Below are 13,967 nucleotides of genomic sequence, written 5' to 3' on the forward strand. Positions count from 1 at the left end.
TCTTCTTACCCTTCTTTCAGTTAGGTAAGAGTACGTTCATTGGAGGCCACCTGTTCACCCAGTACTGAAATGAATTATGAAAGAAACTAACATTTGTTGAGCACTGTCTCATCCAGTTGTCCTTCAGTCCCATGAGAGAGAGTCTCTAATTAGATCTTATCAGATGATGAAATTCAGGCTTAGAAAGTTTAAGTGGTTTTTCTGAGGTCAGAGCTAGTCAGTGGTAGAAGGTCAGAGTGAAGCCTAGATCTGCCTGAGTCTAGCCAGGTTCTAGAGCACAGCCTCCCAAGCAATACACCTTTGTGCTTTCTGTCATATCACTTCGGCTGAGAGAACCAAAAGGAGAAAAATAATTATTCTATCTTTATGGAAGTTCAAAACTAATTTTAGACACAATTTGCATGAATTTCAAGACACTGTGACTATAATTACCCAATAATACATGAGCATGTGTAAAATGCCTGAGTGGCCCGGAGAAGATGTGGGCCTATTTGTGAGAAGCCACGTGAAAGGGGGTTAAGATTTTAAACAAGTTTTAAGAGCAGTAGGGCATGGGTTTATGATAACCTTATTTCACTGGACCCCACTGGACAAGTCTAGGATCTTGGTTTGTAGACAAAGCCCTAGTCTAAGTCAGAAGAGGATAATTTCAGAAACTTGTAGCTGGATAAGAATTCTTTCAAAATAGGTACAATTGAAGTTTCTAGAGCTCCTCTCAATAATGACTTTGCTCTAATCTGTCTTTCCTTATGAACCTCCCTTCCTCCTCTTCCATGACTTTCTCATTTTCATATCACAAGTTAATATTTAATTCACGTTCTTGCCCTAATTGAGGATCTGTGGAATATTATTACTTATTCATGGGGTCATTTTTACTGGGGTCTGCAGAGTGGGTGATTGCCTCATAATAATCATACAAGGTTGATTTTATCTTAATTTTTTTTTTTGTAGATGAGCAAGCTGAGGTTTAGAGAGATTAAGTATCTTGCCCCCAAATCACTAGCTAGTAAGTGGTCAAGTCAGAAATTAAATCCAAGCTTCTCTGGCTCCAAAACGTGTGTGTGTATTTCCTATGAGTCACACTATATGATATTCTGAGCAGTTGGTTGATATTTAAAAGGCATGAACAAAAGCCTCCCACCCAGAAATAACGCTACCATTCAATAATTATTGTGCCTTAAATTCCAGTATTTGAGATGCATCCCTTTTGAATTATTGGCTGCTCTCTCTATTAAGTGTTTAACTTAATGATTATTCTTTATTTTTATAGACCTTTACATAGCACTTTAATGTATATTAAATTAAATGTAGCATACTTTTAGCTGCTCAAATAACAGAAAACCCAGCTAACAGTGGCTCAAACAAATAGGGTACATGGTTGCTGGCTCAGTGGCTTAAGATATCAGGGCTGCGATAACCGTGATCCTTTTGGCCTTTTTCTTATTGTCACAAGATAGCTGCTGCAGACCCAGGTATCACCTCTATTTAGGGACAGAGGAAGGGAACAAAGAGTGCTTTGCCACCAGATGTCATTTTTATCCAAAAAAGCAAAGACATTCTAGTAAGTCCTCCAGCAACCTTTGGCTTATAACCTCTGGTCACAACTACATCTCATAGCTACACATACCTGAAAAGAGTCTGGGAAAGTGGATATTTCTAGAATGGAGATGGGCAAGAGAGAAGAGGGAGGGGAATGGCACTGGCTTAGCCAGGGAACAGTGTTGGCCACAATGTATGCTGTGTGTTCATTTCATCATTATAACACTTTCAGAGATGGCTAATAACATTATCTCCATTTTACCGGTCATGGAAATAAGTCCATGAAGTTTGGATGACTTCCCAAAGTCATATAACCAGTTAGACTCTCTGGAATCTGAGCCTTGGTTTCCTGCATTCCGGGCAAGTTCTTTACACTCTTCACCCAGGAAGGAGTTAGCAATTCAGTGATTAATATTTTACTGTATTAGTTTTGAAATCCTCCTCCTTGGATGCAGAAAACTCTCAGGGCAGCATGAGTGCACAGGGCTGCTGGCATGAGCAAGAGGCTCCACAAGTGAGGAAAGACCACAGGGTGGGTGATGAGGGAATGACAGACATCAGCATTGCTTGTTTCTTCCCAGTTGGCTCAGGAATGAACATTGAATGTGCATTCTGGACATAGCTTTTCTGTTTTTTCCTCCCACAGTCCTGGGCTGAGAGCCTTGTAGGAAATCTCAGTGAAACCATGGACATCTTCTCTCTTCCCCTGTTTGTCCTTTGACCTACTCTGTGGAAGGCAGCTGTGGTCTGAATTCTATGTTGACTTAGTCTTGGCAATGCCTTAATGAAGAAATCCTCATTATTTGTCTTGCCTCTCTAGTGGCTTTTCACTCTATTTCATCCAAAAGCTGTTTCCTGAGGAAGGAGCTTCTTTTTTGGATGAATACATTTTGTGTGTTTTCTTTTGGGCCATTATCCCCCAAATATCCTAGAACTCAACTTGGAAGTTCATAGTCCTGAGTTATATGAAGAGTCCAGGCAATGGCAGTGGAAGGCAGGGGTGGGTACTGTGTACTAGTCTATGATGGAGCCTCCTCTGTATTTTCTCAGTATCTTCTTCACACCTTCGTTCTGGCAATTTCCACCAGCACTGTAATCATTCATTTATATTTCACTTCCTTATCAAACACCAAGAGGCTTTTTAATCTTTGTATTCATAGAACCTTACAAATAGAAGCATTCAGTAACTGAATGGAAAAGAGAGCTCGGTTTTATTGAATATTTGGTTTAAAGGTTAACCAAGAAATCTTATCTTTGTTCATCCTGTTGAAAACAGTTGTGTGAAGTAATGGTTCAGGGTCTTGCCTTGGTAAGCAGAATATTTTAGATAAAAACTGTATTCAGTGTATTTGGTTCTGTAGATTGCTGTTTTGAATGTCAGTTACTGTTCTTTAGTTTAGCAGGTTTGCACATGTAAACTATTTGTTAGGGTGCATTTGAATGTCTCATGACCTCAGTCATCCTCATTTTCCCTTCCTCTCTTCTTTAACAATCATTTTCCCTTATTTTTGTTATTAATTAACTTACATTTATTTATTCACATGGTTCCAAAATGAGTATTAAAAATAATTAAAAGTAAATAAAAAAGTAAAATAATTAAAAGTCTCCCTTCCATCTCTCATCCCCAGCCACTCAGTTTACCTCCCTTAAGCAACACTTCTCATTAAGTTCTAGAATATTCTTTCAAAGACATTTTATGCACATACAAAGATGAATATATGTTCTTCCCTTAACAAAGCTATACAATTAGTAGCATATAGAATGCCTTTTTTGTTTGTTTGTTAAACTGAGTGACTTTAAGAAAGTAGACCTGCTTTTGCTGCATCCCATAGGTTTTGGATCGTCGTGTCTCCATTGTCATTTGTTTCTAGGTATTTTTTGATTTCCTCTTTGATTTCTTCAGTGATCACTTCGTTATTAAGTAGTATATTGTTTAGCCTCCATGTGCTTGTATTCTTTACAGATCTTTTCCTGTAATTGATATCTAGTCTCATAGCATTGTGGTGGGAAAAGATACTTGATATGATTTCAGTTTTATTAAATTTACCAAGGCTTGATTTGTGACCAAAGATATGATCTATCCTGGAGAATATTCCATGAGCACTTGAGAAAAATGTGTATTCTGTTGTTTTTGGATGGAATGTCCTATAAATATCAATTAAGTCCATCTTGTTTAATGTATCATTTAAAGCTTGTGTTTCCTTATTTATTTTCATTTTGGATGATCTATCCATTGGTGAAAGTGGGGTGTTAAAGTCCCCTACTATGATTGTGTTACTGTCGATTTCTCCTTTTATGGCTGTTAGTATTTGCCTTATGTATTGAGGTGCTCCTATGTTGGGTGCATAAATATTTACAATTGTTATATCTTCTTCTTGGATCGATCCCTTGATCATTATGTAATGACAATGGAGACACGATGACCCAAAACCTATGGGATGCAGCAAAAGCAGTTCCAAGAGGGAAGTTTATAGCAATACAATCCTTCCTTAAGAAACAAGAAACATTTCAAAAAAACAACCTAACCTTGCACCTAAAGCAATTAGAGAAAGAAGAACAGAAAAAACCCCAAATTTAGCAGAAGGAAAGAAATCATAAAGATCACATTAGAAATAAATGAAAAAGAAATGAAGGAAATGATAGCAAAGATCAATAAAACTAAAAGCTGGTTCTTTGAGAAGATAAACAAAATTGATAAACCATTAGCCAGACTCATCAAGAAAAAAAGGGAGAAGACTGAAATCAATAGAATTAGAAATGAAAAAGGAGAAGTAAGAACTGACACTGCATAAATATAAAAGATCATGAGAGATTACTACAAGCAACACTATGCCAATAAAATGGACAACCTGGAAGAAATGGAAAACTTCTTAGAAATGCACAATCTGCCAAGACTGAACCAGGAAGAAATAGAAAATATGAACAGACCAGTCACAAGCACTGAAATTGAAAGTGTGATTAAAAATCTTCCGACAAACAAAAGCCCAGGACCAGATGTCTTCACAGGCGAATTCTATCAAACATTTAGAGAAGAGCTAACACCTATCCTTCTCAAACTCTTCCAAAATATAACAGAGGGAGGAACACTCCCAAACTCATTCCACCAGGCCACCATCACCCTGATACCAAAACCAGACAAGGATGTCACAAAGAAAGAAAACTACAGGCCAGTATCACTGATGAACATAGATGCAAAAATCCTCAACAAAGTACTAGCACACAGAATCCAACAGCACATTAAAAGGATCATACACCATGATCAAGTGGGGTTTATTCCAGGAATGCAAGGATTCTTCAATATACGCAAATCAATCAACGTGATATACCATATTAACAAATTGAAGGAGAAAAACCATATGATCATCTCAATAGATGCAGAGAAAGCTTTTGACAAAATTCAACACCCATTTATGATAAAAACCCTGCAGAAAGTAGGCATAGAGGGCACTTTCCTCAACATAATAAAGGCCATATATGACAAACCCACAGCCAACATCGTCCTCAATGGTGAAAAACTGAAACCATTTCCACTAAGATCAGGAACAAGACAAGGTTGCCCACTCTCACCACTCTTATTCAACGTAGTTTTGGAAGTTCTAGACACAGCAATCAGATAAGAAAAAGAAATAAAAGGAATCCAAATCGGAAAAGAAGAAGTAAAGCTGTCACTGTTTACAGATGACATGATACTATACAAAGAGAATCCTAAAGATGCTACCAGAAAACTACTAGAGCTAATCAATGAATTTGGTAAAGTAGCAGGATACAAAATTAATGCACAGAAATCTCTGGCATTCTTATACACTAATGATGAAAAATCTGAAAGTGAAATGAAGAAAATACTCCCATTTACCATTGCAACGAAAAGAATAAAATATCTAGGAATAAACCTATCTAAGGTGACAAAAGACCTGTATGCAGAAAATTATAAGACACCGATGGAAGAAATTAAAGATGATACAAATAGATGGAGAGATATACCATGTTCTTGGATTGGAAGAATCAACATTGTGAAAATGACTCTACTACCCAAAGCAATCTACAGATTCAATGCAATCCCTATCAAACTACCACTGGCATTTTTTACAGAACTAGAACAAAAAATTTCACAATTTGCATGGAAACACAAAAGACCCCGAATAGCCAAAGCAATCTTGAGAACGAAAAATGGAGCTGGTGGAATCAGGCTCCCTGACTTCAGACTACACTACAAAGCTACAGTAATCAAGACAGTATGGTACTGGCACAAAAACAGAAATATAGATCAATGGAACAGGATAGAAAACCCAGAGATAAACCCATGCACATATGGTCACCTTATCTTTGATAAAGGAGGCAAGAATATACAGTAGTGAAAAGACAGCCTCTTCAATAAGTGGTGCTGGGAAAACTGGACAGGTACATATGAAATTAGAACACTCCCTAACACCATACACAAAAATAAACTCAAAATGGATTAAAGACCTAAATGTAAGGCCAGACACTATCAAACTCTTAGAGGAAAACATAGGCAGAACACTCTGACATAAATCACAGCAAGATCCTTTTTGACCCACCTCCTAGAGAAATGGAAATAAAAACAGAAATAATCAAATGGGACCTAATGAAACTTAAAAGCTTTTGCACAGCAAAGAAAACCATAAACAAGACCAAAAGACAACCCTCAGAATGGGAGAAAATATTTGCAAATGAAGCAACTGAGAAAGGATTAATCTCCAAAATTCACAAGCAGCTCATGCAGCTCAATAACAAAAATCCAAACAACCCAATCCAAGAATGGGCAGAAGACCTAAATAGACATTTCTCCAAAGAAGATATATAGATTGCCAACAAACACATGAAAGAATCCTCAACATCATTAATCATTAGAGAAATGCAAATCAAAACTACAGTGAGATATCATCTCACACTGGTCAGAATGGCCATCATGAAAAAATCTAGAAACAATAAATTCTGGAGAGGGTGTGGAGAAAATGGAACACTCTTGCACTGTTGGTGGGAATGTAAATTGATACAGCCACTATGGAGAACAGTATGGAGGTTCCTTAAAAATCTACAAATAGAACTACCATATGACCCCGCAATCCCACTACTGGGCATATACCCTGAGAAAACCATAATTCAAAAAGAGTCATGTACCAAGATGTTCATTGCAGCTCTATTTACAATAGCTAGGACATGGAAGCAATCTAAGTGTCCATCAACAGATGAATGGATAAAGAAGATGTGGATAATGAAGGTGTGGCACATATATACAATGGAATATTACTCAACCTTAAAAAGAAATGAAATTGAGTTATTTGTAGTGAGGTGGATGGACCTGGACTCTGTCATACAGAGTGAAGTAAGTCAGAAGTAGAAAAACAAATACCGTATGCTAACACATATATATGGAATCTAAGAAAAAAAAATGTCATGAAGAGCCTAGGGGTAGGACGGGAATAAAGACACAGACCTACTAGAGCATGGGCTTGAGGATATGGGGAGGGAGAAGGGTAAGATGTGATGAAGTGAGAGAGTGGCATGGACATGTATACACTACCAAATGTAGGGTGGATAGCTAGTGGGAAGCAGCTGCATGGCATAGGGAGATCAGCTAGGTGGTTTGTGACCACCTAGAGGGGTGGGATAGGGAGGGTGGGAGGGAGGTAGTTGCAAGAGGGAAGAGATATGGGAACATATGTATATGTATAACTGATTTCCTTTGTTGTAAAGCAGAAACTAACACACTATTGTAAAGCAATTATACTCCAATAAAGATGTTAAAAAAAAAAGTAGACCACTTTCTTAAATAGTATATAACAATTTTATCATCTTTTTTTTAACAGCATACTATTCCATTTTGTAGACATCTCTAATTTGTTTAACCCTCTTCCCTGTTAGTGGATATTGAGATTATTTCTAGTCTTTTGCTAATATACAATCAGTGCTGTAACAAATGATCATACACGTTTGCTCTCACATGGGTAAATATGTCAACAGGACAAATTTCATCTAAGGAAATGAAATTGCATGATCAAAGAGTATGTACATTTATGACGTGATAAATTGCCCTCCCAGGGTTTATACCGATTTACATTTCCACCTACAATGTATGAGATTTCCTGTTTCTCCACACCTTCACTAATATAGTGTGTTATAAAACTTTTAGGTATTGTTCAATATGACAGCTCAAAAACATGGTATCACATTTTCCTCTTATGATTGAAGTTGAGCATCTTTTTTTTAAGATAGGTTTAAGAGCTATTTTTAGTTCCTTTTCCATGACCTGCTGTTTGTATCCTTTGTTTATTTTTCTGTTAGGCTGCTCATCTCTTTCTTAAGGATTTATAAGAAATTTTATACAGTTGGGGAAATTAGTTTTTTGTGGTAACAGTTGTGAAGAGTTTCTGCATGGTTTGGTGTTTGTCTTTTTTATTCTCTTTGTTATAGTTTTGGCCAGGTGCAGAAAGCAAAAGATTAGTGTAGTCAATCCAAAAATGTATCAGTATTTTCTTTTAAGACTCTGGTGTTTTTGTCAGAGTTAAAAGGCCTTCCTAACCATAATAGAAAAGAATATGAAAAAGAAAATACATATGTATGTATAACTGAATCACTTTGCTGTACTCCTGAAACTAACACAACATTGTAAATCAACTATACTTAAATAAATAAATAAATAAAAAGGCCTTCCTTTTAGTGAGCTTGCAAAATAATTCTCACATGATTTCTTCTAATATGTTAATAGTTTCATTTTTACATCTAAATCTTTCCTCCGCCAGGAATTTTTCTTGATGTATTTGCTATGAGGCATCCTTTCAACTTTATGTTTCTCTAGATGGCTGTTTAGTTGTCCCCAAATCATTTTTTAATAAACTGTGTTTTCCCCACTGATTTGATTGTCTGCCTTTATAATCCTGTGAAATCCCCAGTGTGTTGGGTCTAGTTTGAACTTTCTTTCCTGTCCCATTGGCCTCTCTGTTATTTTATGTGCAGTACCACATGGTTTCAATCATTAATTTGTTTAATAATCTATCAGAGCTGCTTCTCCCTATTACTGTTTCTTTTCAGAGTTTTTTTGGCTATTCTACCTATACTTACTTTCTTAACAAATACATGCCTAAATTTATTTTATTCAGAATGATTTTCAAGCACCACTATTTTGCTGAGCACTGCTGTGAATTCTCTACCAGAAAGGAAACCCAGGATATGTAAGACACTGTCCCAGATCAGACCATAGAGCTTTCAGCCTCATTGAAGAGGAAAATCATATGTCAAAGGCAGCTGAGGCTTCTGCAGCTGAGCCCCTCGCTCTCCTGAGCTGGCTGAGCAGAGTTTCCCATGCCAGCATGTGACCTGATCACTATGTCAGACCTCTCCCACCTTCTTCCTGCTGATGACTCTCACTGCCAGTTCACCTGGGACAATGAGCTTGAAGTAGATTATTTTTGGAGTATCTGAGCAAATATAAAGGAGTTGCACTGGAAAGTTCAAGCTTGTGGTGGGATATATTCGTAGGGCATATTCTGTTGTGCCTACAAGTTACTTTGGCAAAGACCATTAACCACAGCTCTAGAATTAAAGTAGATGAAACTGTCATGCTTTTGCCCTAAAATCTTTCTTCTTTTATCAACATCAAAATGATAAATGAATATAGAGATGGTTTAATGTGTCATTTTGATTACTTTAACTCCCCCACAAGTTAGCCTAAAAGAGATCATATATATATATATGGATCATATGGAATGTAATGGGAGTATTTTTACAGTTGGATTTTAACTCGACATGGAATCAGATGATGAAAACCTGTGATGTTTAGAGTGTTTTCATTTTCTGTATAGAATATTGAGTACATTAACGTAACTCTGAATTTGGTAAATATTATTTTACAGTTAATAATTGACAGCCCTCACCCTTGACTCCAAAAATAACACTTTCTTTTCTTCCTACTTCACAGAAGGGCTTGACCTTCCAGCTGCTCTCCACATTTGGGGTTCCTCAGGACTCGGCCTTGTGTCCTGTCTTCTTCATTTTCTCTGATTTTTCTTTTGATCTCATAAAACTACCTAAATAGTGACACCTTCCAAATTTATTTCCATAGTTCAGACTTCTCCTCTGAGTGACTTGCATATCTTGCTGCCTACTTGGCATCTATACTCAAATGACAGTGGCCAAAATGGAACCTCCCCACTCCTTGTATCTGACCCATTATATTCAGGAAGTGGCACAGACATCCACTGTGTTTGACAGAGTAGAAACTCAGTTGTCTATGATTCTTTTTTTTTTTTTTTTAATCACTCCCACATTCAGCCCATTGGCAAATTCTAGCAAGATCTCCAAACTATATTTCTAGTGCACCCACTATATGCATTTCCATGGCAACCCCTACTCACCCTCGTCTAGGTCAGGGGGATGCTAACTACAACTATCAGATGCAATAGAACTTCCTAACTAGTATCCTCCCTTGTAAACTCTGGTTTTCCCACAGCAGTAGGATCAGCCCTTTTATCTGTAAATCACATCATGTCATTCCTCTGCTTAATACCTTTCAGTGGATTCCCACTGCACTTGGACTGAAAACCAGTCTTGACACTATGGCCAACAAGGTCCTGCATGTCTGGTCCATCTTTGGCTCTTCAAGCTCATCTCCTTTCACTCTGCCCCTTGATCGTTAAACTTTCAGCCACTCTGGTGTTCTTTCATTTCCTTAAGCATGCTAAGCTTTTATAGCCCATGGCCTTTACATGTGCTATTTCCTCTGCCTCGAATGTTCTTCTCCTGGCAGTTTATATGACTGGCTTTCCTCTTTGTCCAGGTGTTGCCTTAAATGGTACTTCTCAAAATGTCTTCCCTGGTGACCACATCTGCTGTCACCACCAATTTATTGTTCTTTATTTCATCTCTTATGTGTTTCCTTCATCACAGTGTCCACAGGCATAATTACTTCATTAAATTGCTTTAGGTCTGCTTTTTTGATTTTGTCTTTCTTTCCTGGTGAAAGTTAGTTCCATGGGGCAGACTCTCTGCTCTAAATCCTACTGTGTGGCTAGTACGTAGCACAGTGCCTAGCACATAGTGAGTATTCAGTACACTGGATATTTAGTAAATAAATGAATAAACTAAAGGAGTAAGCAGCAATTAAGGGTGGGGATTATGTGACGAGTAGAGGAAATACTTCTTTCTTAACTTTGGCATTGAAGTATGTGCTGTGATAAAACCAAGGATTAAAATCATTTTAGGTGTTGATTAAACCCCTGATAGTAGAAAGCAACTACATGATAGAAATTTTCTCTGGGGATGTTACTGAACTTGTTATGGAATTGCACAATTATGCTGCTGCCATGCCTGAACATTTAATAGGATGTGTTCTGTATCAATTTGGAAAATGTCATAGATTTATTTCACTTATGTTCTGCATTAGTATTCTCATCTCCCATGAGCATGTATCATTAGTGTTAGGACCTGTCCAGTGATTAATCAATATTAACTGAGAAATATCAAGGTAGTTCATTTTCCAGGTGTTTATTATTCTCTACTAGGTAGATGTGGATCATGTCCTCAAGGAGCCTCACGGACAAGTAGGGGTGACAGTCTGACAAAAAAATCCTATTGTCCTCTGTGGCAGCATCAATAAGAGGCACATACAGGGATCATGGTGTAACAAAGGGGGGAAGTTTTGCAGGTTTGTCTGGGGCCTGGACAGTGTCCCAAAGGAGGAGGCTGTGGAATTGGTCTTAAAGGAATAAGAATTTGCTAGGTGGAAAGACTTTCCAGTCCTTAAGACAGAATGTACAAGGACATAGAGGCACAATTAAGGTAGTATGTTCTGAAATCTGCAACCAGAGGAAAATGTAAGAAGAGTAATGGGCAATGAGATTGAATAGATAGGCAAAACCAGATTGCCGAATGGGGGGCTTGGAATGGTTTTAATCTTGACGGCAAGATTATATAATTTACATTTTCAGAAGGTCATTGGAGGATGGAGGATGGCTTCCAGTAGGAGGAATCTGGTGGTGGAGATAAAAGGCAGGGAAGAGATCACCTAGGAAAGTACAGAAAGAAGAGTCAGAGATGGACCTCAGTAGAGCAGGGGCACTTGAATGGGGAGGAGGAAGGTGCTTTTTAAGGAAACTGAGATGGATTCTTCAGCATGGCAGCAGATGAAGAAAGCAATATGTCACATAAGCCAAGAGAAAAGATCTTTTTTGGGAAGGAAGGAGTGATTTATATCAGACAGATCAAGTAAGATAAAAATTAAGATGGAAGGACCAGATCTCATAGTTAAGGTATTTTGAGTGACCCTTAGAAAGAGCTATATTGGTGGGGTGATGAGGATAGAAGCCCCATGGGGGTGTTGAGGCATGAAAGAAAAGTGAGAAAATGAATACCGCTTAGGGCAGACATAGAGCCAGTGGGAGTCCTTGTTTGTTTGTGTTGCTTTGATTTTAATGAACAGTACAGATTTGAACTTGCTTGTATACTCTGCTGAGAGAGAGAAAGCACAGGAACTAGGCTGTCAGTGCAGGAGAACTGGGTTTTCATGTAACATTGCTTTAAATAGGTGGAACAAAAGAGAAGAGAAATAAGGAGAAAAGGTGAGATGTACTTGAGTTTGTGGCTGAAGTATAAAGTAGAGGTATTTCTGATACTGGGGGAAAGTGTACTGACAGGGGAACAAAATTGGCTCTAGAGGAGAAAGATGATTTTTCAGGGCAGAAGCTATAGGGAGCTGGGTCATGATCACAGGGATGCTAAGTGTTCAGCTGAGTTTGAAGGCGCAGGCATGTGGTGACCCCAGCCCACCTGCAGGTCTTAGATGTAAAGTTACCAGGGCAGGTCCACCAGAATATAAAGGAGAAGGCTGCTGAGAATACCGATGACATAATGGTTGAAGTGATGGTAAAGAATAGAGAGAGCCAGCCTAGTTAGGGAAGTGAGCAGAGGAGTCAATGAAAAGGGGCCTGGAAAAAGAGAGTAGCCTGAGGTCAGAGGAACAAGTGCTCTTATCTAAGTGATGGGAGGAGGGCCAGGCCTGGAAAGGTATGAGACTGGAAGTAATATATGAGAATTATACATTTCTTTACCACTTACCTGGGAAGGTACTCATTCTGCACTTAAGCTGCTGTTGCCCAGAATGGTGTGGGCAAAGCCTGTCTTGGAGTTGTGCTCAGCCGGAGTCTTGGTGCTTGGTACTTCTTTTGGAGGTGGATTTGATTTTTTGCCAAGTCGTTAAGAGCCATGTTTGGTGAAGAAAGTAGACAAACTGGGTAATACCATTTTTGGTAGAAATGGAAATGTAGATTTAAATAACAATACTGTTTTTCTTATGTGACTTATACTAGGCCCTGATAGCAATTTACAAAGAGAGCAGTGCTAGCATCTCTAGAATATGCAGAGCCTCTCAAAGTAACTAGTTGGAGGGATACATTCTTTTGGACATAAACACCTTAAAAGATTTTGGGGTCACATTCCTTTAGAGTTATAAAGTACCCAGTAAATACTTACTGATATAAGGTTTAGAAGATGTCTACCATTTTTTCTATACAATCTTTTGTATATCTTTATTAATGAAATCCTTTATGCCAATGTGGTATTGAAAGTGGTGAACTGAACAGGAATATTTATATAGCCAACTTGGCAGCTTTATTTATGATGTTTCTTTATTGGACACTGGAAAATCTAATTTGTACTGTCTGTTAGCATTTATTTATCAAACACTTTGAGGTCCCTAGATGAAAAGATATGATAAAGGCATACCCAAAGCCATTATGTTGCCATAACTTAATTTGTTAAAATTTTGACAAGGGATTCTGCTTATTCTCTAACTTTCTGAAGTACCAGAAAGAAGTGATCATTTTTGTCCTCAAATTCCTGTCCTTGCAAAGTAGCGCTGATGGCAGTGTTTGAATAACAGCATGGGCAGTAGCTAGGACCTGCAGAATAATTACCCTAGAATGGGAATTTGTAACCATTTAAGTGGTGGGAAAATGACTCTTTTTTGACCCCAGAGGAGCAGAGATCATAGAATCTAGTCATCCTGGGGGTCTGCTCAGCCACCTTCCTTTGCGACTCACTTACCTGAGAACACACTGTTCTCACTTGGGTTGCTTTCATCTCATGCTTTCTACATAAGTTGGCTACTTACCCAAAGGCAAAGAATATGTCATCTTTCTCAGTGGGGGAGCACTGTCGGCATTCTGGGCAGACAGGTCTTTTTTGTGCGTGGGACTCTTAGAATCTCAGCCTGCTTGGCACCGCTGGCTTCCTGGCTCTAAATGCCAGTAGCCTTCACAAGTCACTGCGGCAGTCAGAAATGTCACCACACATTTCCAGATGCCTTTGGTTGTTTATGGACTAGAGCCTGGGGGACTTGTTTACTGAACAACCAGCAAAGACAGGAAACATTCTTTTCTGTTCCTTTTATGGTCGGTTGGTCTATCTATCTATCG

At 38.2% G+C, this 13,967-nt stretch overlaps 1 protein-coding gene across 1 annotated transcript in view; it reads left to right on the forward strand.

Annotated features, from left to right (window-relative positions):
- The window catches only part of KCNN2 (potassium calcium-activated channel subfamily N member 2), a 183,939-nt gene that overhangs the window by 31,028 nt on the left and 138,944 nt on the right, over window positions 1-13,967 (forward strand). The window lies entirely within an intron of this gene.

Source organism: Monodon monoceros, unplaced genomic scaffold (assembly GCF_005190385.1).
Source record: "Monodon monoceros isolate NGI ecotype Baffin Bay Population unplaced genomic scaffold, NGI_Narwhal_1 Super_Scaffold_12, whole genome shotgun sequence".
NCBI lineage: Eukaryota > Metazoa > Chordata > Mammalia > Artiodactyla > Monodontidae > Monodon > Monodon monoceros.